The 26,989-nt window shown below is 47.2% G+C and overlaps 2 long non-coding RNA genes across 2 annotated transcripts; one reads left to right on the forward strand and one right to left on the reverse strand.

The window, feature by feature from the left end:
* Positions 1 to 300: 300 nt before the first annotated feature.
* LOC148119907 (uncharacterized) lies at positions 301 to 1,451 on the reverse strand. The gene is made up of 2 exons (XR_015734948.1): positions 1,172 to 1,451; positions 301 to 626 (listed from the first exon to the last, which is right to left on the reverse strand). It is a non-coding gene; the product is annotated as an uncharacterized LOC148119907 (long non-coding RNA).
* A 3,264-nt stretch (positions 1,452 to 4,715) lies between these two features.
* On the forward strand, positions 4,716 to 26,822 carry LOC146892085 (uncharacterized). The gene is made up of 5 exons (XR_015004980.2): positions 4,716 to 4,827; positions 5,476 to 5,704; positions 8,022 to 8,107; positions 22,618 to 22,912; positions 24,359 to 26,822. It is a non-coding gene; the product is annotated as an uncharacterized LOC146892085 (long non-coding RNA).
* The last annotated feature ends 167 nt before the right edge of the window (positions 26,823 to 26,989 follow it).

Here is a 26,989-nt window from a genome sequence, read left to right on the forward strand (position 1 = left end):
CCTGGAATCCCCCCCACAGGAAGACACTCCGCAGAGCTGGCTCCCAGGGCCTGTTTCTGCTGCCTTCATCTACTCCATGTCAAGGCCTGACCCAGAGGAGGTGGGCAGCACAGCCTTAGGGGTGAATGTCTGAGGAGAAGCAGAGACACCCAGGATTTCGGGGCCATGCTAGTAATGCCTGTGTAGCACGCAATGCAGAGCACCCCTGGCTTGTAGCAAGCCCTGGACATGCGCTTTGTGGTGGGGGAGGGAGGAAAGGCACTGATAGCTCACAGTCAGACGCTGTTTGGCCTTCAGAGCTACGTTTTTGTCTCATTAAAGGCTTGTTTATTTATTTTTTATACGTGTGCACGTATACATGGTACACATAGAGGTCACACTCCCTGATGAAACTCAGGTCACCAGGCTGTGCAGCAAGGACCTTGGACTGTTGAGCGGTCTCACCAGCCCTTTCAAGAGATTTTAAGAGCAAGGTCCTCCCCTCTTCTGGGTTCACCACTGTACTCTTGCCTGCTTGCGCCTGCTCTGATCAGCCACACTGCCATGCTCAAGGTATGACCGTCAGCCTGTGTTCATCCTCTCGTTCTTTGCTTCTTCTTTCATGATGAGAACTCATATTTTTCTGTCTAAAAAACAAATACATGTTTGCATTAGTGTGTGTAGTGTGGAGACACAAAAGTATAGGCTGAATATGATCAAGACACATTATAACATTATAGAGTGTCACAACAAAACTATTATGTACAACTAATAGAATGCTAACAAAACTCATTTATCACTATGTGTGTGTGTGTGTGTGTGTGTGTGTGTGTATGAGAGAGAGAGGGAGAGAGGGAGAGAGAGAGAGAGAGAGAGAGAGAGAGAGAGAGAGAGAGATTGAGAGTGATGGTATGATCATGTCACAGTGCGGAGTGACGGCCATAGGACAACTTTGAGAAGCCAGTCCTCTCCTTCCTTCCCCCTTTACACACGTTCCAGGGATCAAATTTAGGTCACCAGATTTGGGTGACAAGCACTTTTACTCACCGAATCTCCTCATCAGCACCCCCCCCCCCAAAAAAAACCCTTCACAACAAAGAAGAGAGCAGAGAGAACTCTCTTGGTCTCCCAGCCCACCACAGAAAGAAATGACTAAAACCCACCATCTGCAGTTCAGAAAGTGGGGCCTCACCTGAGCCCAGTCACACCACTCTCTTGACCTGGATGATAGCCTTCAGGACTGAAGAAAAGTAAATGCTCACTACTTAAGCTCCAGGCTGTGGTATCCTGCTGGGATAGTCACGGGTGGCAAACCTAGCCTCATTCTAGGAGTGAGGACAGAATCTCGGGGCACAGGGTGCCAAGCCTTGCGTTCTGAACGCCTCTATTTCAGCATCCGTTCATGAACCATCTTGTGAATGGAGACAGCAGGCGGCATGAATAGAACACAGCGCTACCTTTTATGCCCAGGCTGTGTCCACTGGTGCTGTACCTGCTGGCAGCTCGCTGCACATGGCCACACATTCGCAGACACCCTGGGAATGGTGCCCTAGAAACAGTCTTCCCCACAGAGCTCTGCCCTATTTTTGAGAATAACCGTGATGATGCCGGGGGCAGAACTTCAGTCCTCCAGAGCGGAGGAGAAATCAAAGGGCTGCGGCATGGCCTCCTCGGTGGGCCTGTGACTCTGGTCAATGCTCATGTATGCTGTCTGAGGTGGTGTTTCATAGGGCAGCGCAGTGTGAGGACCCTTGTTCAGGGACAATAACATGTCTGAATTCCTCCTCTGACATCATGAGCTCAGTTCGGACTCAGTAAAGCACTATTATAAAAAAATTCTTAAAAATTCAAGACTCTACTTCCACATAGTCCAGGGTCTATTAGGACTATGGGGCAGGCAGGACATCGACCACTGTGGAGATGGCAACTCAGGGTGTCAATGCAGAATTTTCTTTTCTACCTCTTTCCTATTCCTTGTCTTTAGAAGAAAAACTAGCTCAGTTCTATAATCTCATATACTTGGAAGGCCGAGGCAGAGAATCACAAGTTTGTGACCGGCCTGGGTAAAGAAGAGAGAGTCTGTTTCAAGTTTCCAAAAGCTAAAAGGGGCTGAGGGTATTTCTCAGTGGAAAAAAAGTGTTTGCCGTACAAGTGTGAGGACCTGAGTTCAAATCCCCAGAACCCATGTAAAAGCCAGAAAAGGAGTGTAGGAATCTGTAGTCCCAGTGTTCTGCCCCAGTGACAGGGGAGGCAGAGACATGAGCATCCTCAGAATACATAGGATAGATAACTTGACACACTTGGGGGAAGAACAACGAAGAGATCTTGTATCAAATGAGGTGCTTGAGGTGGTACTGTGCCTGCATATGTACACACGCACATGTACACATGTGTACATGCATGTGCACACTCACACACAGAGGTTAAGGGTTTTTTTTTAATTAAAAAGTGGGCTGAGGGTGTAGCTTGTCCAGCATAGGTGAGGCCTGATTTAATCCCAAGTACTACAAGAAAAATGAAGAAAGGAAGAAGAATGAAATATGCTGGGGATGCTCACATTTGATTGGATGCGAGAGATTTTGAATGGGAACACATATTTTTCTACATTTTAGATGTTGCTTTGTTATTATTTTTTTTATAATGATGACCATATTTCCCACGGTCTTTGGGCTTTCTGTTTCTAGGACAATATCCGGACACTCTTATTTGCAGGCACCAGAGGCCCTGCCTTCGCTGACCTGGCAATGCCTTACTTTTCAGAGCATGTCATGTTCAAGCGACCGGCCACTGCGTAGCCAGCACCTGGTGCTGGCTGCCGTCCACACAGTCATCATTGTGTACTCTTGGTCATACAAAGCATGAGGTAGTTCTGAGCGATAAGAGACCGAATTAGCACTCAGTCATGACTGGGTCTCAGTGTCATTCTGTTTTACTAGTCATTGGGAACACGGCCAAGACATTTGCTGGCGGTGTCACTTCTGCCTCTGGGAGCAGCTGTCTGGAACATTACACCGGGTAGTGGCGGTGTGTAAGCAGACTGTGGTTTGTCAGGAAGCCTCAGAGAGGCTGTCAGGTCTGCAGGCCTTTAACCTCACCCCTCCAGACAGTGTGGGCAAGTGCTGTGCCTGCGCAGAGCAGCACCCAGCCCACTGGCCCGTCTATGTTTCCGACTACGTCTTGAGAGTTTCACCCCTGGGTGCATGGTCTCAACCATAGTGGGACATGAGGACAGGACTGCTCAACTCCTTGGAGCCTGTCCTGTCTGCTCACCTGAAGCCTACCTGTGCTATGGACAGAGGCCTCCAGGAACTCAGTAGCCACCACCACCTGGAGTTTCATTCTTTAACTCTTCCTTGACTGAGTCCAAGTCAAAATCGTGTGTGTGTATGTGTGTGTTTGCGTGTATAAGTATGTACATGTAGCTGCACGCACATGTACCAAAGACCAAGGGCATAAACATGTGCATCTTTACCACACAAACTACACATCACAAAGATACCTCACACACACACACAACATTCACATATCATAGTCATCATATAGATCCCCACACATGCTACAACATCTGACACACAATAAGCACTTCCACACAGGCCACACAAAACATCACAAACAGTGATGATTATGAGTACATCAGTATTCATATACCGTACACATTCACACACAAAAAATGAAACACACAGCACACACGCACCCCAGACCGTTTCCTTAGGCACACCCCACTTTCCACACACATCATGTGCCACACTCAGGAACCACACGTGCACACAGACAGTCTGCGTTCAGATCCCTCCACTTGGTCAATATTTTCTTGACTCCAGGTTTGACCCTAGGAGGGATTTCAGACTAAGCTTTGTATAGAGAGGACACGAGAGACGACAGGGTCCTTTAGCCCTGGCCACTGACATGTTTTCACTCAGCATATCTTCCGGCATCCATAGCACAAGCCCTGTATAAGGCAGAGTGAGGGCGTCCCGGGAAGACAGAGGGGATACCCCTGCTTTCATGAAGCTTAGGGGTCTGTACAGAGGAGATACAAATAAGAAATGGGCATACCAGCGAATACCATGGCCCAGCTGACAGGCAGGAAACAACCCAGGAGGAGCGAAGCTGATAGCTGATGGCCGGAGACCCTTCCAGGAGAGAGGCAGAGTGGAGTCTCTGAGTCGGGGGGAGCAGGATAGAGGACCCTGCTGCTCTTGCATGTCATGTAGGTCTTCCCCCTGTGAAAGATGCTCACAAAAGGGTTTGTGGGGGCACCAGAGGCTCTGCACCTACAAGCAAACATGTACCCATAGAGCTCATAGCAGGGGCAGGAAGCCCTGGGGCAGGTGGGGGTGTGAAGGAGAAAAATGGGGCTGGGTTGTGGGGGAGGGGCAGCTCAACTGTCAAGAGGGGGAGGGAGGACCAGCGTCTCAGGGTCATTTCTCATCATTACATTATGAAAATACTTTTTAATTTGTGGAAGTACTGAAGAACAGAGCTTGCAGGTGTGTGTGTGTGTGTGTGTGTGTGTGTGTGTGTGTGTGTGTGTTTGCACGGAGACTTCACCCAGCTTTCCTCAGTGTCGAGACATCTCGCTCAAAACTGTGTGCTTTGCTTTCTCAGCTGCTGGGCCTGCTTGTACAAGACTTGAACAAATTGAGCCCTTCAGCATTCCATCCTGGAGGGGGAGGGGCTTACAAGGCCCAACCCCTCCCCAACGGTCTAAAGGCATTTACCTTACAGTTGGGAGAGAGAGAGAGAGAGAGAGAGAGAGAGAGAGAGAGAGAGAGAGAGATTTTCTTCAGTGCTGTAGCCCCCAAGTAAACTGCTTGTGCTCTGTAAATAATTCTCGCCCACGCTACTGTAAGTAACCCTCATTAAACTCTCTGGTTCACTAGAAACAAACAAATCCCCGTGGAAGTAGAGGGGGGACTATTTGGGAAAAGGGGATCAGTGGGAGAGGAAAAGGGGGGGTGATTATGATCAAAATATGTTATATACATGTATGAAAATCTCATAGTGAAGCCCATGACAATATATAATTAATATATGCTAATATAAACTTCAAAAAAAAGAGGCTAGAGGAGTACCTCAGTTGGTCAGGTGTTTGCCTGGAGAGGCTGAGGATCTGATTTTGGTCTCTAGTGCCACATAAGAAAAGCCAGGTGCTGTGTGTCATTTCCTGGGATACACTGCCCAGCTAGACTAACCTAATTGGTGAGCTTCAGGTGACTGAAAGATCCTGTGGCAAAGGAGTTGGCACCCAACATTGTCCTCGGCCCTCCACATACATGTGCACCCGCATGCATGTGCACACATGAAACCAAACCAAGGTAAATGTCTGAGGATTTTCTAGTTGGGAAATCCTACAGACTGAACTGCAAACTCTTTTGAGGTTTTCCGTTTGCTTGCCCTAAAGGCTTCCATACTTGCAGTAGGTCATCTCGAGGCTGGGGTCTCGACCAGTCTGCAGCAGGGCAAAGTGTTTTCTCTTCTCTTCCATACCCTTAGCACTGTGGAGAAAGTTCTGGCCCGTGGTTCTGTGAGATTCCATTCCAGACGAGCATGCTTGGCAGTTTCTCAGACTGAGTTGCACTTGTGGATTTGGGGAGAGGACCGCAGACACGGGCCCTCTCTCTAGTTCACCCTCGGAGCAGGTGGAAGAGCCAGCTGACTTCTTGGCAGTCTTCACCTCCCTCTCTTGGTTCGGTGGCTGTCTGCTCAGCTTCTCTGCTGCCAGGTGATTATATTTATCGTTTCACAGATCTCTCAGAAGTGTTCAGAAATTCATGCCCACCCTGAAGGGCAGGGGCAGATTCCACTTCCTGGGTGGGAGAACTGAGGGGTTTGAGTGGTGTGTTGCACCTTCCTAGCAAGCAGGAAATGTTACTCTCATCACATGTTGGATTATCATAAACTCACCCTAGCCGTCTTTTCTGTCTGTGGGAAGGTGTCCACCTATGACAATCTGGTGGACAAGGGCTGCCTGCTGTCCAGCCAAAGTCTCAGGGGAGGCTTCTAACTAAACCATGGGAGGTTTGGATTGGCAAAACCCCAAGGAAAGTCCAGGTAGGGAGAGACTGGTGAACTACACTACTTATAGCTTGCAGAGCCCCAAAGGCCCATTTACTGTTTATTTGCTTTCTTATTATTTATTATTTTATTTTTTCCAAGATTTTTTTATTTAAATAACATTTTTGTTTGTTTATTATTTATTATTTATTTTTTTTCCAGGAATTTAAAAAATTTAAATAGCATTTTTTCATTTGTTTTACATACTAACCAGTTTCTCCCCCCTCTTTTCCTCCTGTCCCGCTCCTCTTACCCATCTACCCCCTCCCCATCTGCTCCTCCTCCATGTCCATTCAGAAAGGGGCAGGCCTCACATAAGGCCCATGTATTTAAAGGGGTTTGGTCCCCTCATAGCTTCATTCTGGAGTGTTAGTACCTTTAGGAGATAGAGCCCTTTGGAAGGAAAGCTGTCACTTGGTCATGTGTCCTTTAAGGGAGATCCTGGGCTTCTCTGGCCCCTCCTCTTTCTCTATGACACAGACTACCACCATGGTGCACTGTGCTGTAGCATGTAGGGCCTGCTTGTTTGTGTTTTCTGTCCCCACCAGGTACCCCACAGCCAGCAGGCCCCAGAGAAAATCAACCACACAGATCTCTATAAGTTATAATGCTGATTGGCCCATTAGGTCAGGCTACTTATTAGCTAACTCTCACATCTTGAGTTAAGATTGGTTAAGAGCTAACCCATTTTTCTGATCTATTTTAGCCATGTGGCTCAGTACCTTTTTCAGCGGGGCAGATCACATCCTGCTGCTCAGTGGTATGGACAGGAGTGGGAGGAATCAACTTCCTCCTCCCTAGAATTCTCCTGCTGTCCTTGCATCATTTCCACTTCCTGTCTGTTTTTCCTGCCTATATCTCCTGCCTGGCCAATCAGCATTTATTTAAAACATGATTGACAGAATACAGACAATTCTCCCACACCACTTCCCCCTCTTTTTTTTTTTTTTTTTTTAAAAAAAGGAAAATATCCATAGTCCATTTTTTGGGAATGTGGGTGTAGTATTCCAGCTACTTCCAGCTGGTTGGGGGCGCTGATAATCTTATGGGGACCTAAAGAAAATTTAGAGTTATGATCAAGTCCTGACTGAAGTATCCTGTGAGTCTTGATCATCTCAGGCAGCAGTCTTGAACCTGTTCTGGATGAAGAACTCAGACATCTGGGCCATTTGTTCCTACCGGAGATTGCTCAGGTGGTCTCCCTTGGTCAAAGATGATTTTTCTTAACTCTGAATAAATCCAGAGCCTCTCATTTTCTGTGGAAACAAAAGTAAAATCTCTTCTCCAAAGTAACATACCTTTTGACTTCAATTTTGAAGCCAAGGTATTTTCAAAATACCTATCTTGGATTAATTCTGCAGCATTTATAAACAGATATCTTTTAGCAGCTGTTGCTCCTTCCTCAGCATTTAAACAATTCAAAGAGAGCATAACAGTATACAGTATCAAGATTCTCTGTGTATTTTCCATCTTTACATGGTTATATTTTAACCTCTAGTGGTTGTGTATCTCTCCAGTGCCCTCTGAACTTGGTGTGTATATGTTCAAGCGTGCCTTCTGTAAGGACAGGAATCACATTGAGGGCCCTGCCAGGTGACCCCTTCTTCACTAACTGCACATGCAGTGACCCCACTCTGATTGTAGCCGTCTTCTGACACATTAGGGTTAGGACTTTAATTTTGAGAATTGATGTGGAGGGCACCATTCAGCCTATATGTAGTGACATTTACCCGTATGTAGGTGGGACAGCAAATAGGTTGAGAACAGTGGATAAAGAGCTGGCTCTCACTATGTCCATACAGTAGCCAGGCCTCCCTGCCTTCTCCTGGGAGGATACTGGAAAGATAACAGTCCCCAGCAACAATGGGCTGCCATCAGATGCCTCCTCACCAGAACCTGGGTCTCTTTCTAGCGGTCTAGAAGCCTAGCCCTGATGCCTACCTGTTCCGGTTCTGAATAATGTTTAATACTTCTCTTTGAACTAGGAATGTACAGCTGAGGGCCACTAGATGCCTGGAGAACATCTCTTCGAAAACTAAGACTTAGAATGACAAATCTAAAGGCAAAGCAGGTATGTCATAGAAGAGAAGTAAGCAGGGGCCAGAGACCTAGAAAACGTGGTTTTAGAGGTCCGATGGCAATGTACCCACAGGGAAAGAACAGTATGAGGGTAAAGGAGAATTGCTAGGTGTTGGTCAAGACTATATATATTCATATTCTCCTTTACTCTTCTCTGAGTTTCTCTGTGTAATAGTCCAGGCTGTCCTGGAACTTGCTTTGTAGACCAGGCTGGCCTTGAACTCAGAGATCCAGCTGCCTCTGCCTTCCAAGTGCTGGCTTTAAAGGCATGAGCCACCACCCTGCTAAGATAATATATTTTTAAGCATGAAAATAATACCTACTCTCATCCTTCTAGCCTTCATCTATTTATATATCAATCACCTACCATCTATTTACCTATTATCTCTCATTCATAATCTATCTATGACATATCTATCAAAATCAATCTATCTACCATTTATCTATCATCAAACTATGTTCTTTTTATCTTTCCCATGAAATCTTCCTTTTAAATTAATGTGTAATATACTGTAATAAAACAAGGAAGAAACTGTAAAATCAAATCCCTGAAGGAGAGGCCCAAACCCACGTGGGGCGAGGAAGGATCACAAATCTCCAACAGAAAGAAAAGATATTTGAACACTTGGAAAGTTTTTTAGGCATTTAACAACCATGTTAACTTTTTGAAATGTGAGCAGGAAATGCATGGAAAACTGAATGAATGAAAATATAAGAGCGCTCTTGAGTCCTGGAAAAACAAACCAGTATGAAGGCTGTGTGAGACAGGGGGCATGCTGGTAGCAGGACCCTGGGCTCAGCATGAACAATCTGCCTCAGTTTACCAGTGCAGACTCTGCGGGAAGAGGGTACAGGGAGATGGGGGAACGTGAGAGCACAACTCCCCTACCCTAGCAGAAACTACGCTATTATGTTTCCTAATCAGAGAGTGTAGAATAGCACACTACACAGATTTACAGAAATAAGTACCAGAAAGTAATCTTTTAAAGTAGACAATGACTTCCTCTATGATGTAGGGAAGGTTTGGGCACCAGGCCCATGAGTTTTAAGCTACTTAAAGATCTTTGATTTCACTGTGTGGTTGTACTTAGCTAAAATTAGAAGCATAATTTCATAGCCGAAGCGCGGGCTGGGGAATGCATTCACACAGTGCAGGCTTCCTGGCGGGAGAGTATATTGACTTTCGTGTGGCGAGGCGGCCTTGGGGTTTTCTGTGCCTGCTGTCAATGCTGCAAGGAAGTGTCTGGCTCCTGGAGCCCTGCCACTCCATCCATCACTGTCCCTGTGAAAGGGCCTTTGTGACAGGACGCTTCCCACATTTACACTTCGCCCTACTTGTTCCTGTGGCAGATGACAGCTCTGCTGTCCCATCCAGGCGTGCACGGGTGAGAGAATCCAGCTGCTTGCTGCTGGTGTCAGCAGAGCCTCCACTCTTCATGAGGACACTTAACAGCAGCTGTTCTAACTCAAGCTCTTGGGAGAGCTGATAGCGTGGTAGCTCCTGGAAGATGCGCACAGCTTCTTTGCTGAGCCCACCCGCCTCCCATCCTCTTGTCTGCCTGGACTGGCTCTCCAGATCCCCCTGATGGCCTTCTCTGTCATGACATCCTTTGACCTCTTACCAAGGTCAGAGGCAATGGAGCTGGGGCCAGAGGGACATTTAGTGGGGGAATGTTGGGTCTCCACTTGCAGGTTATTCAGCTTCCCTACCAATCATCCTTTGGGAAGTGGGGCTGATGTAGAACAGTAACACGCAGAGAAGGTAATTTGGTGAGGAAAACGTGAACAGGGAGTGAATGTTGCTGCTGTTTGGTTGGACTGGACAGGTTGGAGGCTCAAAAGAGACCTGAGTGGGCCCCATGCAGCCGCGACACTTAGTACCACATGGTGGAACCTATAATCGGCAGTTACTCCTCTATGTAACTGCTGTTGGGAATTTTCTCTTCTCATGGGTACTTCAAGATGAGAGACCATCTGGATAAAGCAGCCACGTCTGGAGAGGTCAAGGTGGAAGTGACCACACACCAGAGGGGCCAGCAGCGACTCCAAGGCTCTGAAAGTTGTCTTAGTGCAAATTTTACAACCCCAGCCCAAAAAAGTGTCTGGGCTGGGGTTGTAGGAACGGTTACTGTACAGTGCTCATGCCGGGGATCTCTGCACTGGAATCGTGACGGCAGTAGGATTAAGATCTCAAGGTCACCCTTAGCTATCAAAGTGAGTTCGAGACCAGCCCAGGCTACATGAGACCATGTTTCAAAAGAAAGAAATCCAGGCAATAAAGAGACCCTGCAGGGATGCAACCACCCAGAACGTCCGCATCATCACTGATGTGTGCAGACAGGCCTGACTTCAGGTGTCTTGACTGTCTTGGGGGCGAGAGGCAGGGTTTGCTGTCAGCTCTGGCCTTTGGACCCATCGGGTCATTTGTTATACTTGTGAGGTCAACAGTCTTGCTCCTGCATAAGCAAAGGCTCCCAGGCTAGGGCTTAACAAAGCCACGGATTTATCATCGACAGGTGTTCAGTGCCACCAAGATGCTCTAGAGCGGGGTAGGGAAGGAGAAGCTGAGCCACCTCCCTCCTGGCCATCCGTCTGTCCAGTGCCTGTTTTCACAAAACCTCCACAAAGCCAGAACACTCTGAATTTAATTACGTGCCCCAATACCACTTCATTCATGATGATGCCAATTGAATGGGGGACACAGTAACTGCTTTTGTGTCCTGGTTGGGTGGGATATTATCCTGAGTCCAGTCACCTGGGACCACAAGTCCTTCTTTCTGGAATAGAGAGCGTGTAGGACCACTAAAGGCTCGCCCAGGTGCATACAGTTGGTCACAACTATCCAGGCCGTACATCTGTCTCCTTCTTTGAAGGCTCCTGAGGATCCATCCATGGCACAGGACAGTGGTGGAGTGCTTTCACACTCTGCTGATTGCCACTGGAACTTCTGTTTGCAGGACTATGGTACAGGGAAGAGATGGCCAGCAGCAGTGCCTACTCTCTGGAAGTCACAGCTCTGTCTCATTCCACTTGTCCCTAAAGCCAGGTGCTTCCTCTGCTTTGGAGAGACCAGCACCCTTCTCTTTCAGGTGCCACCTTTTCCTGTGTTTCCAATAAGATGAGTGGGGTGGACTGATGATCTGGTGTCGTTAGGCGTATATTCCTTCAGATAGTGAGCCATGGCATGAAACCTGGACAGGCAGACTTCAGACAACCAGATATGGGTCTGCACCAGACTCCTGTATAGGTTGATGATCATTCATTCATTAATAATTGCTTCTTGCATGTCTAATATATGCAAGGAAAAGACAAATGACCACAGAAACCTAGTTCTGGCCACATGGAGTGTGGCTTCTCAGGTAGAAAGTTGGTTCAATTAGCAGTTTTCTTCTCCCTCCCTTTCCTCCCTCCCTCTGTTCCTTTATCTCTTTTATCTTCTTCCTTTCTTCCTCCCTCCCTCCCTCCCTCCCCCCTCCCTTCCTCCCTCCCTCCCTTCTTTCCTTCCTTTTTTTCTTAGTTTCTTTTTTGGAGAGAAGGTCTTTCACCAACATGTAAGTTCACAGAATGTTCAGATTAGCTGGTTAGTGATTCCCAGGGATCCTCCTGTCTCCGCTTGCCCTCACACTGGTGCTACAGATATGTGCTGCCATGCTCCGCTTTTAGGTAGGCACTGAGAATCTGTGAACTTGTGCTTGTTTAGCAAACGCTGTACTGGCTAAAATGCCCCCCCAGTAGTCTATCTGTCTGTCTGTCTGTCTGTCTGTCTATCTATCTATCTATCTATCTATCTATCTATCTATCTATCTATCTATCTATCTATCTATCTATCTATCTATCGTTTTGGGACAGAGTCTCACAATGTAGCTCTGACAGGTCCTGAACTCATAAAGACCCTCCTGCGCTGTCTCTTGAGGGTTGGGGTGGCAGGCCTGCACTACCACAGTCAATTCAAAAGTACTTTAATAAAAATGTTTGTTCACATGAAATGGATGTAGCTTCCCCGGAATGCCCAGTTTGCTACTTTTATGCTCGCAGCACAAAGAAATCTTGAGAGAGAAAGCTCATACCAGAGAAAGCTGGTATGACTCTTGCACCTCTATACACATCAGAAATGAGAGCCTGCTATACCAGGTCATGGGCTAGAGGCTACAGAAGGGGTGGCCAGCTCAGAAGTTGGGGACAGGCATTCTTACCTTCTCCCTTCTCTGCTCTCTAGTCTCCAGGATGCTTGAAGGGGAAGGCTTTGTTGACTCAGGACCCAGAGGTCATAGGTTCAAGCCTCATAAAAAGAGCTCAAACAGGAGTGTTGCCAAAGAGATGGAAGTTGCGGTCTTTCCAAAACAGCAGGGCTGTGGGTAGATTCTTCCTTTTTTTCTCTCATCAAACACTGTGGGGGGAGGGGAAGCGAGAATTTCCAACAGAAATACTCCTGGCTCCATTCAGCAACAGTGTAAACACCATGTTTTAGTGGGAAACATGATCAACATGGAGCAGCTGTGGAGGTGATGTGGGATTCCCCTCTGTATGATATGAGTATGTTTTATTACCATTGGTTAATTAAGAAGCTGCTTTGGCCTATGGCAGGACAGAAAAGAGCAAGGTGGAAAAACTAAACTGAATGCAGGGAGAAAGAAGGTGGAGTCAGAAAGGTGCCATGTAGCTGCCAAAGGAGAAAGATGCCTGAACCTTAATAGAAATGGGTTAATTTAAGATTTAAGAGCTAGCTAGAAATACACTTGAATCATTGGCCAAACAGTATTGTAATTAATATAGTTTTTATGTTATTACTTGGGTCTGGGTGGTCAGGAAACATAAGCACAGTCTCCAACTACAAAATGATGCCCAATGTGGGGCTGTGAACTTGCAGCCATGCCGGTCACCTTCCCTGTCCATATAACTGAGGCCATGGATGAGTCTGATTTCACTAAGAAAAATCCCATCTTACTGGGATTGCAATACCATGCACTCTAGCTAGATTTGTATGAGATGGGATTCTTAGTTGTTAAAGCATGTGGAGTCAGCCCTTCACTGTCACGGGATATTTAGTTGAACTGTGAAATCCTGAGACAATGTTGAATTAGGGGTGAAGCTAGCAACTAGTTGGCAGGAATTAGCCATAGAGAGGACAGAGGAGCCAGGGAGACAGATACAGAGACACATAGCACGGAGTAGGAAGGGATTTGAAGTTTTTGTGATCTTTTTGGTTCAGGATGGCTGGAGAAACAGTCGCTTGCGGAGTCTCCAGACTAAAAAGGAAGGTCAGCTGGTTGCTTCTTGGCCCCTCTGAGCTAGTAGGTTTTCACCCCAACATCTAACTCCCAAGTATTTATTTGTAAATAGAACCATAGAGACTTAGTTAAAAACTTTGTTTGGTGGCAGTAAAACCACCAGGCTGTGGTGTGAGTGGTGGGGTGCTGACTGCACAGATCAATATCAATAGATTTAGGTGCAGCTAATAAACCCACAACAAAGCAAAGTTTCAGCCCAGGGAGACAGCACTCACTGGTTGTGGCTCTTGCAGAGACTTGTGACAGTTGTTATTATCAGGCACATGTGCGTGAGCTCATCTATTCCACACCTCCTGTCTTTGGCTTTACAGTAGTCTCTCTCATCCTTACCTCCCTCATTTACAAATGCCAGTCACTGTGTCCTTTCCAGACATGCGCAGGGGACCAAACATGTGCCGCCTACCTCTCTGCCCATCACTGCAAAGAGTGGTCACTAGACAGCCTACAATAAGACCTTCAGTATATTAGCCCTTATTGAGGTTGCCTTGTGAGGACTGAGGTCAACAGCGAGGAACATTCTGAGCATCTCTGTGTGATTATGGGTCCAAGTCTCTCAGAGCCATAGAAGTCACACATCTGGGCATGGAGGAAAAAAGTAGAGGGAGGAAGAGGAGGAGGACCCTTGGAGAACTTGGTTACATGCTCAATCAAGTAGCTTCATCTAATTTCAGGGACACTAGGTAAGGTCAATGACTTCCCCTCATAGACAGGAGACAAGGGGCTCAGAGAACTCAGGGTGTTGCTTCCAGTCCCCAAGGAAGTGATGTTTGTGGTCTGGTTTGCCTTAGCCCCATGGCTCCCACAGCCATTATTTATGGGACATAGCTGACAAACAGCTCACTGGTGAAGTGCTACTCTGCTCCAGTTTCTGGGACCGAGCTCTCAGAAATAGGCAGGACACCAACCATTTTTTTCTATGGCTTAGTGTGTCCAGGATCAAGAGCTACTGATTAGAGCTTAGTTTAGAAACTGTGAATGTTGGTCTGCCTGGGGAGTGGGAGGGCTGAGACGCTAGGGGATAAGCATGTATGATCCCTAGGATCCAGGCAGGGTGGGGCAGTCTGTCAGCACTGCTCAACCTCTTGTAACCTTTGCACAGACGTGTTCCCATGCCACCTTGTGCCGGTACAACTGCTTTTATTCATTATACTACTATGACAAAATCCCACAAGATGGCTTCTAGACAACAAAATTGTACTTATTTAGTTTTCCTGATTGTGTATGTGTATGCATGTATTCCTAATAGCCTATGCATGCAGATGTACAAGCACATGTGTGAACATGGATGTGGAAACCAGAGGGCAACCTCAGGTCTCTTTCCTGAGGGTCCTCCACCTCTGCTTTTCTTTGCTGTTTGTTTGGCTTGGTTTTTGGGTCAGGTTTCTCACCGAACCTGGAATTCACTGGCTAGGACAAACTGGCTGACCAGCACCAGCCCCCAGCCTGATTCCACCTACCCAACCTGGGGATTACAAGCCTGTACCTCCATGCCAAACTTTTTATGCAGGTTGGAGAGTGTGACTGCAGGCCCTCGTGCTTGCGTGGCAGGCACTTGATTTGTCTTCCCAGCCTGCATTTCTCACAGTTCAGGAAGTTGGAAGTCAGAAATTAAGGCTACGATTGGCTTGGTAGTTGGCTCCTTCTCATTTGTGCGCTACAAGGGTAGAAACATCTCATGGTTTTGAGACTGAGTCTTGCTGTATAGCCCAGGCTTGCTATGAACTTCTGATCTCCCTTGCTGAGCCTCCCTAGTGTTGGAATTGCAGCCCCACACCACCAGACCTAATGATCTGAGATCTCCTACAGAGGCCCTTATCTCAGTCACGAAAGCTCTGTCTTCTCATCCTAGTCCTAACCACGTATCTGGCAGCTCTTTTTTCTGGAAGAGAGTATGGGAAATTAGTATCATGTCTTCCTTAGATGTTTCTTGGCATTTGTTGGTGAAACTATCTGAGCTAGGTGGTCTTTGTAATTTTTCACTTGTTTTTTTCAAGGAACTGAATAATATTTCAGGTGAGGGACCACTTGTGTTGTCTAGTTCTCTTTGAGTGATTTTGTGTCCTTTAAGGAATTGTTGAACCCTTGCAGGAGCCTGCACAAGCTTTAGGAATTTGAAGCTGCCGGAGGACTTAGCTTGTCTTCCTGGGAACTCAGCAACTGGAGAGAATGTCCCTTTGAACTGCCACACTTTCTGGAGCCTGCACAGACCTCAGAAATATGCCTTCTCCATCTGGGCTCAGTGAGGACTCCTAGAATGTGAACTGATGGACAAAGATGGGCATGGTGTGAGGGAAATGGATCCAGGAAGGAAGGAGCAATCTCCATCACAGAGTGGTCTTGGAATTAATTTAATTGGTCTACCTGGGATCATTTAAGAGCTTTGAGAAGGGGGTCAAGATTTCCTTGCTCTTGTCATTTCTTGAAAAAATTCTGTCCTTCCTGATAGTTAAGTGCTTTTTGAACCTCTTTCCTCTCCTGGTAGGCTCTGTGGACTCAGAACCGAGCTGCCTCTGGTTGGCTATTCTCAGGATGAGTGTCAGTGGGCCCTCCCAGCTGTGGCTTATGGTTTGAGGGTGCAGTCTATTATGGTGAGGAAGGCATGGTGACAGGAGTGTGAGGTGACTGGTCACAATGCATTCACCATCAGTGATGAGGGAGAAGTGAGTGGTGGGGGAGGAAGAGAGAGGACAGAGAGGAGAGGAAGAAGAAGAGGAGATAGAGGAAAGAAGGAGAAGGGAGAGGCGGAGAGGAGGGGAGAGAGAAATCTGGTCCTTTTCAAGCAGTGTGTGATGCCAGCCGCAGAATGATGCTGCCCTCCTTTAGGGTAATCTTCTTACCTCAACTCAGTCTCGAAGCTCCCTCACAGGCACGCCCAGAGGCATGTCTCCTAGGAGACTCTGAATTCTGTCAGCTTCACAACATTAGCCATCACAGCCTTGCAGGGCCTACCCTTCCCTCTTCACTGCCTGCTGAATGAAGAGCTGTTTCTTCTGACCTAAAGCCAGCTCCTGGACTCTCCCACACACTTTGGCTCCCTTGTCTTACCTTTGCAGGACTTTTACCTTGCCCACCGTCTCTTTTCCTTCCTGCTTGGTCTCTCCCTCCCTCTACTGGGTTCCTGCCATGATTTATGAAATATGATAAGTCTCTCTTACAAAATTAAAATGTGGCAGACATATGAACCTCTGCATGCCTGCCTGTCCTTCACTCTGCAGGTGCAGGGGTTCCCACAGGGGCTGCCCGCACTTGTCTCCAGTCTTCTACTTCACTGTCACTTGGCCGTCACTGTAATCTAGCTTCTGCTGGCACTGTGCCACTAAAACACCCATGGTTCAGGTGACTAATGGCCTCTCTGCTCTGCATGAATGCTCTGTGGAGTCCTGTATAGATGAGAGCAGCAGGTGAAGCCTGATCTGCCCTCAGCTCCTGGTTCCTCCTATGCTTTGGCCACACCTCAGTCCCCTGGCAGGTTCAACCTGTAAGACCACCATTAAACTAGGGCCTTCTCTTTTCCTACCTCTGAGTTTTCACCTGAAATGAAGCAATTTCCTTTATGGCCACTTCCGTATTTGTCCTTGTCAAGGTTCCAGATTGGTTCATCCTTTCACGTAACTTGGCAACCAGCCCTAGGGGTACAAACCAGTCAGTCAGATGGGAACATCCCTTCATGGGTTCCAACTTCCTCTGCTGTGTGGCTTTTCTGGACTTTGTTCCTCGTTCTTGATAAGAGAGACCTTAGGGACTTCTGACCTCCTTTTATTGATTTTGACCAGAGACAGGGCTCCTAGACCTCTGTAGAACCATTGCTACTTTAGCACCCTACAAATTTAGTCAAGATGTTGAGGGTGATTCCCAAGAAGGGTGGGTTGACTGTGTCATAGTGGGATGAGTCACCCTTTAATGACTCTAAAGCCTGCTTCTTCTTTGGTGAGATAGTGAATTCTTTCATTGTTGACCTCAATTTAGGTTGAAGTTTTGGTTATGGGCAGATATGATTGTGTTCTTTTGGCTCCACACACCTCTTATTTGCAAATAGACCCATATTTCTATAATCATGCTGGGATCTTAAGAGCTTCAAATTTGTATAACTTATGACTGGCTGGCTTAGAGTCATACCTTAGTTATTTTGAAGACCCTCTCATTCCTGGAAGCCAAGTCATAATCTGTCCCCTTGGCCTCCCATTCATCCATAGTCTCTCTTGAGTTGGCAGTGTTATACATGTCTAGTTATGCATACAGGAAGCCATAAGCCTCCCACCCAAATTATTTTGCCTCAGTCTTTTAGTCAATCCCAGTAAATATCTTACTAGCTAAATTTCTCTCTTCATTGCCTCGTCTGAAATGCTCTCACTCTGACCTTTGACACATATGTTCTTAGTACTATCTTTTCACTTACAGAGCATTTGCCCTTTGCTGTGTTCCATTTCCACATGCCACAGAACAATGCTGCTACCTGGAAGACTCCAATTAACGCACATGTTTCCTGGCATATGGTGCTTTTCAAAAGCTATTTCTTTCATCTGATTTCAAGATGGAGTAAAAAGCAATAGACAACCAGGAGAAACCCTCCTTAGGCTTTAATTTGTGTATTTTCAGAGATACCGATACTCTATATGGCCCTTTCTGTGATACTGGCCAGAGGCAGTGAGCTGTGGCTTCTTGGTGGTTCTGTAACTATGAGGAGACCAACCGATGCCCTGTTACCCCATGACACAGTGCTGTTTTGGGGCAACGGAGACTTAACCTTATCACAAACTGAAGAGCATCAGTCCTTGAGGAAACAATGGATCTGTTTTTCTACAGATGAGATTTAGACCTCTAGCTGAGTTCTATTATTTGAAGTGTTCCAGGAAGGACTGAGCAGCCCTGGTGCTTCTCGGTCTGGAATTCAGCCATTGGTTGTTCTCTGAGTGGGGCCAATTCAGAGTCTTTCCAATGGTTTTTCTTGGAGGAGAAGTCTAGAAAGCTCTAGAGGAGCATAGTTCATTTTTAAAAAAATTTTTTTTTTTTTTTGAGACAGGGTTTCTCTGTGTAGCCATGGCTGTCCTGGAACTCACTCTGTAGACCATGCTCTGTGCAAGAGAAAGACTGAGGTCTACACTGCTTGTAGTCTTCAGGAAATGAGGTCAGGTTACTCTCACTGAGGCAGGACGCTAGGAGAGAAGAGAGAGATCCTCACTTACAGAGAAGGGCAGCAAAGAGTGAGGAAGACCTCAGAAAGACTCTGGGGACAAAAAAGCTCTCAGAGACTTCCCATCTGGAAGAGCCCCGGAGTATCTTTGGGAAAGCTCCAGCATCTCATCCAGATACGAGGGAAGACACGAGGAGGCAGCGGGGACACCGGAGAATGGAGACAGACATAGGGAAGAGTCATAGGTGCCGTGATGAAAGAGAAAGTGATGAAGGGGACGCACTGAGGTCCAGGCCATGTGCCGGGGTACAAACCAGAACCATTAGGTCTTTAGTCTGGGGAGGCAGCTTAGTGGGTAGCAAACTCACAACTCAAGTGTAAGGGCCTGCGTTTGGACCACCAGGATCCACATAAAGTCTTGAAGCGGCAGTAGGTATTTGTTAGAGCAGTGCTTATGTGTTCAGACAGGAGAGACAGGAGGGTCCCCTGAAGCTCTCAGGCCGGTCAGCCTGGTGAGCGTAGTGCTGACGGTATAGCAAGACAGTCTGCCTCAGACAAGGTGTGGATGGTGAGGGCTAACAACCAAGGTTGTCCTCTGATATCACATGTCTCATGGCTCTTGCACACCTGTACTCACAAGCATGAATATGCGTACAAATGCTTGTATGCAAGTGCATGTACATACATATACATGCACATGTATACACTCATGCACTTATACATACACGGCCATGCACACACACATACACACATCATACACATACACACAGAACATAAAACACGAAGCGACTCCTAGGGCTTTGGAAAGGAAAGGAAGTTGGAGCCCGAACCAGAACACCCCCTTTCCTCTCAGACTTTGCAGAGCACAGCAGACACTCCTGTGAGGAAGATGGTGCCCACTCCTAGTGAAGCGGCGCTGACAGGGCCCAAGGGTTTGTGCTCTGACCAAAGTGTTCCCAGAACAGGAGTGGGCTGAGCCATTCTTAACTCAGGCCAGTACAAAATGTCTCTCCTGTTGCTAACAGCATGGGCCCTTGACTACACACGGCATACTTGTGCTGCCTGGAGGCACTTAGGGTGCTCCTCCTCCCCTTTTTTTCTTGCTGCCAGAAGAGGAAATGACAGGTACTCAGGCGGTATTCTCCTGGGCGCTGCAGCTTGCTCTCTGGCTGTGGCTAAGCAGCAGGTCTGAGGGATGTTTGTCAAGCAGGCCTCTGAGGGGAACTGTCTCTTCTGCTTTTCCTACAAAACCAGTGAGTGAATCCCAATTCCACTTCACACTGCAAGCCCCCTGGGTGCAGCCTGCCCTAGTGCGCAGGTGACGCTCTGGATGCCGCCCCGCTTTGGCAAGTAGCGGATCCACAGAGCCCCTTCTGCACTCTCGTGTCTCTGGTTTTTTGGACTAATCACGGGATGAATCATTCCTGGGAAAGGACTGGTGGGTGGAGACATGAGACACCCTGGAGGATGTGACTGGCCTGCAGGCTGGACCCTACGCAGTGTGTTCCCCTCCACAGAACTTGCTTCCAGTGGGAGGCACTGGGGTAAGGGTGTTCCCTCCCAAAAGACTTCTCGGCTCTACTTGGCAAATGTTACAGTGTGCTACCATGGGCTGCGTTAATTCAAAATATATTCTTTGGTCTTCTGATCTAGTGGCTCAACTGTGTTGTAGGGGAGCCCTGAGCCCCTGAGTGGAGCAATGTACTGCATCTAAATTAGAGAGGCAAAGATAGGGAAGGGGGCTACTATGTGGCCCTAACTGTCTGCCAGGCTCATGTGTTTGAATATTTGGTCCTCATGTGGAGGTGCTGCTTGGTAGGTTGTGGATCCTTTAGGAAGTAGATCCCGGCTAGAGGAAATGAGTCACCAGGGGCAGGCTTTTGAGCTCTTATAACACAGCACCGCTTCCTGTTGAGACTCTGTTCTCCACATTCTGAGCAGCTGGCTTCCTGTCCCTACTACCATGCCTTCCCTGCCTCCTACTGTGACTTCCTCACAGTCATGGCCTGTATCCCCTCAAACTGGGAGCCAAAATAAACCTCCTTGCATGAGGCATTTTGTCACAGCATGAAGGAACAGAGCATGCACAGACACAGTGTTGTTGAGGGAGGTATCTTGGCAATGCAATTCACCAAAATCTGTACGGTTACCACGTCATTTATGGGCGGCGTTTTGGGACCCACAAATCTGAACCTTGGGCAAGTATGTCTTCCCTATGACAGAGGCATTCCTGCTTAAGAAGTCTCCAGAGCCTCTTCTTACATTGGACCCGGTTGCTGTTCTGAACACAATTCTCCACTGGGCAGCAAAGGCCTTCATTCTCCCACATGGGCTCTATGCTGGTAGGATCCAGGTGCAGCGGTCGAACAACTTCTCCATCACTTACTGACATAAATTTGGGGTTCATGGGATCCTGCCTGGTGAAAAGCCATGTTCCTTGGGGGTTGTTGGCAGTTGCTCAGAATAGCAAACAATTAGTGACAAAGGACAAAAGACCAGGGCTTTGAGGTGACGTGTACACTAGGGGGAAGCCTGGCTAGAGAAAAATTCTATTGTGTAAGTTAGCTTCCAGTGCAAAGGAGCAGGGTCTGTCCCCAGAACTGTGAGAATGGAGCCTCCACTTCCTGTCTTGTCCTCTCTGGAGAAGGTCAAGGACACTGGAGACAAGATGGGGACCACTCTGTGTGCTCTGTTTTGTCAAGCGCCCAGGCACCTGGCAAGAGTCTGATGAGTACCACTTGTGGGTAGGAGATCTGTCCCTTTAAATTGGGGATGGCTCAGAACTTGAGTGTCAAAGCCATGAGCAGCTGAGAGCCCACTTTAGGGGAGCTGATAATCACAGTGGGTACTGCAAGGGCAGGACGACCAAGTGCTGTGAGAAGCAGGGGCTGGGAGGCTACACTTGGCTAGCCCCGGCTCAGAGGCTAGCCCCAGGCAGGACTAGAACTGGGGCCCGACTCTTCTGCAGACACTTGCTGAGTTTCATTTGACCTTGTGTTCCTATAGTATCAGGTCAAGTGGGCTCACCCAATCAACTTTCTTTAATCATGAAAGCAGCAAAACCCAGCTACTTGTGTGTGTGGATTGTTCCAACCCCATTGTGCAAGGTTTTGACTCAACGCCAGTGTCTTTCTGATGCTTGTCTTTAGGGGGGCTGAGAGTGCTGCTAAGTATCCCTATTCCTTGCAGGGGGTAAACTGGAATGGGGATGGGTCCCTAGGATTATCCCCAGGCCAATGCAAGTGTTGTTTCTTAATTCATGCTTTCTGACCCAGTGAAGAGGCCAACACTATGGCGCCAGCTGTCTTATTGAACTCAGTGGGGCCTGAAGCAATGCCTGTCCTGGGAATAGAGAGTTTAAGAAACAGACATTTTCTCCACCCCCAGGCATCAGGAACCACACACAGGCTACTGTCCTCTGACTCAGCAACTCATGATCCCCAGTGGAAAGCCATATCAAGCAGAAATCGGCACTATGGATGAGCTAGGAGAACCCTCAACTAACCTGTTTTCACTGCTGATGGAAGTTTTAGTCCCGACTCTTTGATCATGGCCAGTGTACACATGGAACTGATTTTCCCATTTGTCTAAAGCACAAGCAACTTCAGATTTCATGTTTTGGGAAAATCAAGTGGTCTGGCTGTTACAGAGGCAACTGTGTAGGATTCTGTGGGTAAAGAATTTGAGAGGAGCAAGCCAAGAGCCCACCTGTCTCTTGGAGATAGTGCCAGCAAGTCTCACACCCATGGTAGATCTACACTCCTGTAGATCTGCTACCCGACTGCCTGCAAGTATATTGCAATGGCTCAGGGCATCTCACCCAGCCTCCCTCGAGTCACTGGTATAGATCAAATATAGAATATCTCATCCAGCCCAAGTATTGAAAAATTGGTGTTGTCTGTACCAACTTGATGCTCTTTGGATGTGGGGAGTTCTTGGGGGTTGGGGGTCCAGTGAGAGATTTTGGAGTCATTGAGGGAGTTCTCTGGACAAGAACTGTAGAATCCCAATGTTTCATGTGATCTCTCTCTCCCCCCACCTCTCTCCCTCTCTCTCTCTTCCTTTTGTTTCCTGGTTGTGAAGTCAAGTGACTCTGCTTTGCTGTATGCCCTGGCCACAATGTTTCACTCCAGTCCCCAAGCACTGGAAAGAGTGGAGCATGAGCTGAAGCCTCTGAAACCGTGAGCCCGAAGAAATCTCCTCTGCCAGCAAGCTGAGTTTGGAGATTTGTTCAAGTGATGGTGGCTGACTGACAATGTATCTTGTCTGCCTTGAGGAAGGCACAGAAAATGACTCCCTGGGGCCAGAGCAATCCTAGCATCAAATACCACTGAGAAACCTTGAGATGCTTGAAGCCCACAGCAGACCTCCCAGAAAGGTGAGATCTTTGCTGGAACCCATAGATGGGGGATGAAGTCAGTGTTCAAATGATGACACTTTGTGACTTGGAAGTGGCCATAAAAGTCACCAATGGCCAGATGTTGGAAGAGGTTGGCTGCACACATTCTTATTTAGCACGGGAGATTTTGGAGGACCCAGGGAACATCAACACATGGAGTCTTGGCATACTAATTTACACTATGGTCTCTAGGTTTGCATTTTCCAAGGCACTGAACCCTTCAGATCTGCACTAGCTGATCAGACACTCGAGGCCACCAAGCATGTAAAAAACTGGAAAATCCTTATATTTTACTTGCCCGATGTAGGTTCTGGGGGCAAGATAACCACAGGCCAACTTATGAGGCACCTATGGCTATATTTCAGTGACAAAGCTTTGCCACCAGCCCCCCCCACAGAAATCATCCCAATAATTCCAGTCACCAAGATTGTGGAAGCCATGGGCACCATGAGCTCTAAAGTCCAAGAAGTCATGGAGCCTGTAGGAAAAAGAAAACCTAATGATGTCCTAGGAGCATTCACTATACTGAAATACTGATTAAGCCTTGGGCACACAGGAAAGTTTGTGAAGTGCCATTCAAACATGAGCCCTACAAGTACCCTCACCAACTTCTCCCTCTTAATTTCATCTTGTCTTGGAAGAGCCAACTGCAAGAGGTGAATGAGAAAGGATGGAGCAGGGATTCCTCAAGATCTAACTTACCTGCCCTCCTATGCTGCTGGCCTTATAACCTAGCCCATGGATGCCAACAGCACCCATAGCACTAAGGGGATTAGCATTGATTGGAGATTCAGTGGGACATCACCTGATGATATAGCCTCCATGGACCCTCCCCAGGATGGGAAAATCAAAAATGAAAATGACAGGGGTGGATCCCTTGAGGAACCATCACTGGGTCCTATCATCAGTGATCACCAGCCGTAGGTGGCACCCCTAGCCTCCAACACGACTAGAAAGAGCTGAAAAGAGGCGTCATACTCAATGCTGTTGCCTCTTTATTTCATAGAAAAAGTGCACATTTCCCAGGTAAGAGACAACAAGGAGAGGAAAATGTCTCACAGGAAATGCAGCCTAGGTGTGACCTCCAACATTCACTTGTGCACTTGATCGTTGTTTTTTAAAGGCCCCTTTCCACTGGCAGGCTGCACCCATGCAAAGGTGCACAGACCCTAAGATGACCCTTAGAAGGAACTTTCTCTCTGCATCCCCCTTATGTGGATCCTGGGCAAGTTGTGCCAGCAGCAGACAGCAGAGACTGTGACCAGGGGCTGCGGAGGGTGGGAGAAGGGCTTGGCGAAATGGAGCGTAGGTTCTGGAGTGAGGAGTGGGGTGGAGGGCTATGTATGGTACAGCGGGCTAGTTCGGTGCTATAGTCCATTCGGTGTCAATGTCCTAACAGAGTCCTTTGCCTGTGTCTCCTTTCAGGGGGTGAAAACAGCCCCAGGTCTGTGGTCATCAAGCCACAGGGCTGGCTGGGTCAGCCTGATCTGGACTGAGAGCTACAAGAGGGAGACAGGCCCGAACTCCAGGAGGCTGTCTGTTCAAATACCGATTACCGGTCAGCCGCCCCTGGGAATCAGGGCGCAAGCTCCTCCACCCCTCCTCTAGCTGTTGGGTCTGAGCTAACAGTTCCTCCTCCTTTAGTTCTCTGTGTCTCCGGTACTGTTGTCCAGAGAAGGGTGTGGTTCACATGGCTTCCACCTATGAACCTACGCTTCTCCAGCCTCTGCAGTGTGTTGGGGATGAAACACCCACAGTGAGAGAGCCGAGTGTCTCACTGGACTCAGGGACCTTCCCCAGCTTGTCGCCTCATTCTCACTGATATCACTAACGATGGCAGAAACTGTGTAAGCCTAGCAGAAAGATGGTCGGCTTTAAAGGGAGGAGAGAGGAGAGAGGGACAGATGGGATGTGGGGAAGGCAGAAAAGGAAGAATGCTGGATGGGGAAGGGCATGGGGCACAGGAAGGAAAGAAGGGGACTGTCTGTTCAGAGGAGATTCCAGTTAGGCAGCTTGGAGGAAAGGGATGAGTGTTTTCGGTGGGGACAGGGGCCACGAACAAGCAGGAACAAACTTCCCCAGAAGAGGAGAGTTTGTGGGTGCAGGGGATGAGTACCTGACAGGGTTCCTGTGAGCACTTTGGTCCTCATGCCCTCTATAGGTATCCATGAGGAGAGGAGAGTTTCTTCCTGGTGGGTTCCCACGTGTGCCGGGTTCATCAGCAGGATGCTCTTTGCAAACCTGCTCCTATCCTGGGGTGCAAAGGCAGGGTGGGGCTGTAGAGAAGGGAAGCTCTCCTGTGCTCTTGGGGAGGCAGAATTAACATAGTAAAAATGGCAGTCTTAACAAGAGCAATCTACAGATTCAACGCAATGCCCATCAAAATCCCAGCAAAATTCTTCACAGGCCTCGAAAGAACGGTGCTCAACTTCATAAGGAAAAGCAAAAAACCCAGAATAGCCAAAATAATCCTGTACAATAAAAGAACTTCTGGAGGCATCACAATCCCTGACTTCAAACTCTACTACAGAGCTACCATACTGAAAACAGCCTGGTATTGGCACAAGAACAGATAGGAGGAACAAAATAAAAGACCTGGATATCAATCCACACATCTTCGAACATCTGATTTTTGACAAAAAAAGCAAAAAATATCAAATGAAAAAAAGAAAGCATATTTAACAAGCATAACTGGATAACAACATGTAGAAGAATGAGAATAGACCCATATCTATCACCATGAACAAAACTCAAGTCCAAATGGATCAAAGACCTCAACATAAAGCCAGCCACACTGAACCTTATAGAAGAGAAAGTGGGAAGTACACTTGAACGCTTTGGCACAGGGAACCACTTCCTAAATAGAACCCCAGCAGCACAGACACTGAGAGAAACAATTAATAAACGGGACCTCCTGAAACTGAAAAGCTTCTGTAAAGCAAAGAACATGGTCAGCAAGACAAAATGACAGCCTACAGAATGGGAAAAGATCTTCACTAACCCCACATCAGACAGAGATCTGATCTTCAAAATATACAAAGAACTCAAGAAATTGGACACCAAAAGAACACATAATCCAATAAAAAAAAATGAAATACAGACCTGAACAGAGAACTTTCAACAGAGGAGTCTAAAATGGCTGAAAGACACTTAAGGAAATGTTCAACATCCTTAGTCATCAGAGAAATGCAAAGCAAAACAACTCTGAGATTCCATCTTACACCTGTAAGAATGACCAAGATCAAAAACACTGAAGACAACTTATGCTGAACAGGTTGTGGGGAAAAGGAAACACTTCTGCATTGCTGGTGGGAATACAAACTGGTACAACCCATTTGGATGTCAGTGTGGTGATTTCTCAGAAAATTAGGAAACAACTTTCCTCGAGACCCAATAATACCACTTTTGGGTATATATCCCAAAGGATGCTCAATCGTACCATAAGGATATGTGCTCAACTATTTTCATAGCAGCTTTGTTTGTCATAACCAGAACCTGTAAACAACCAAATGCCCCTCAACTGAAGAATGGTTAAGAAAAACATGGTACATTTACACAATGGAGTACTACACAGCAGAAAAAATAATGACATCTTGAATTTTGCAGGAAAATGGATGGATTTAGAAAACATTATTTTGAGTGAGGTAACCCAGACACAAAATGACAATTATCGCATGTACTCATTCATAGGTGGTTTTTAAACATAAAGCGAAGAAAGTCAGCCTACAAACCACAGTACCAGAGAACTTAGACAACAATGAGAACACTAAGAGAGACTTACATAGATCCAATCTACATGGGAAGTAGAAAAAGACAAGATCTCCTGAGTAAATTGGGTGCATGGATACCTTGGGGGAGGGTTGAAGCAGGGAGGGGAGAGGAGCAGAGAAAAATGTAGAGCTCAATAAAAATTAATTTTAAAAAAGTGAAAAATATTTTACTCACACGAGAGAGAGAGAGAGAGAGAGAGAGAGAGAGAGAGAGAAGAGAGAGAGAGAAGACTCATTCTTTGCTGGTGCCCCCGACACCTTCTGCTTGACCCAACCTTGGGGTGAT

This window comes from Myodes glareolus, chromosome 14 (genome assembly GCF_982192425.1).
Source record: "Myodes glareolus chromosome 14, mMyoGla1.1, whole genome shotgun sequence".
Taxonomy (NCBI): domain Eukaryota; kingdom Metazoa; phylum Chordata; class Mammalia; order Rodentia; family Cricetidae; genus Myodes; species Myodes glareolus.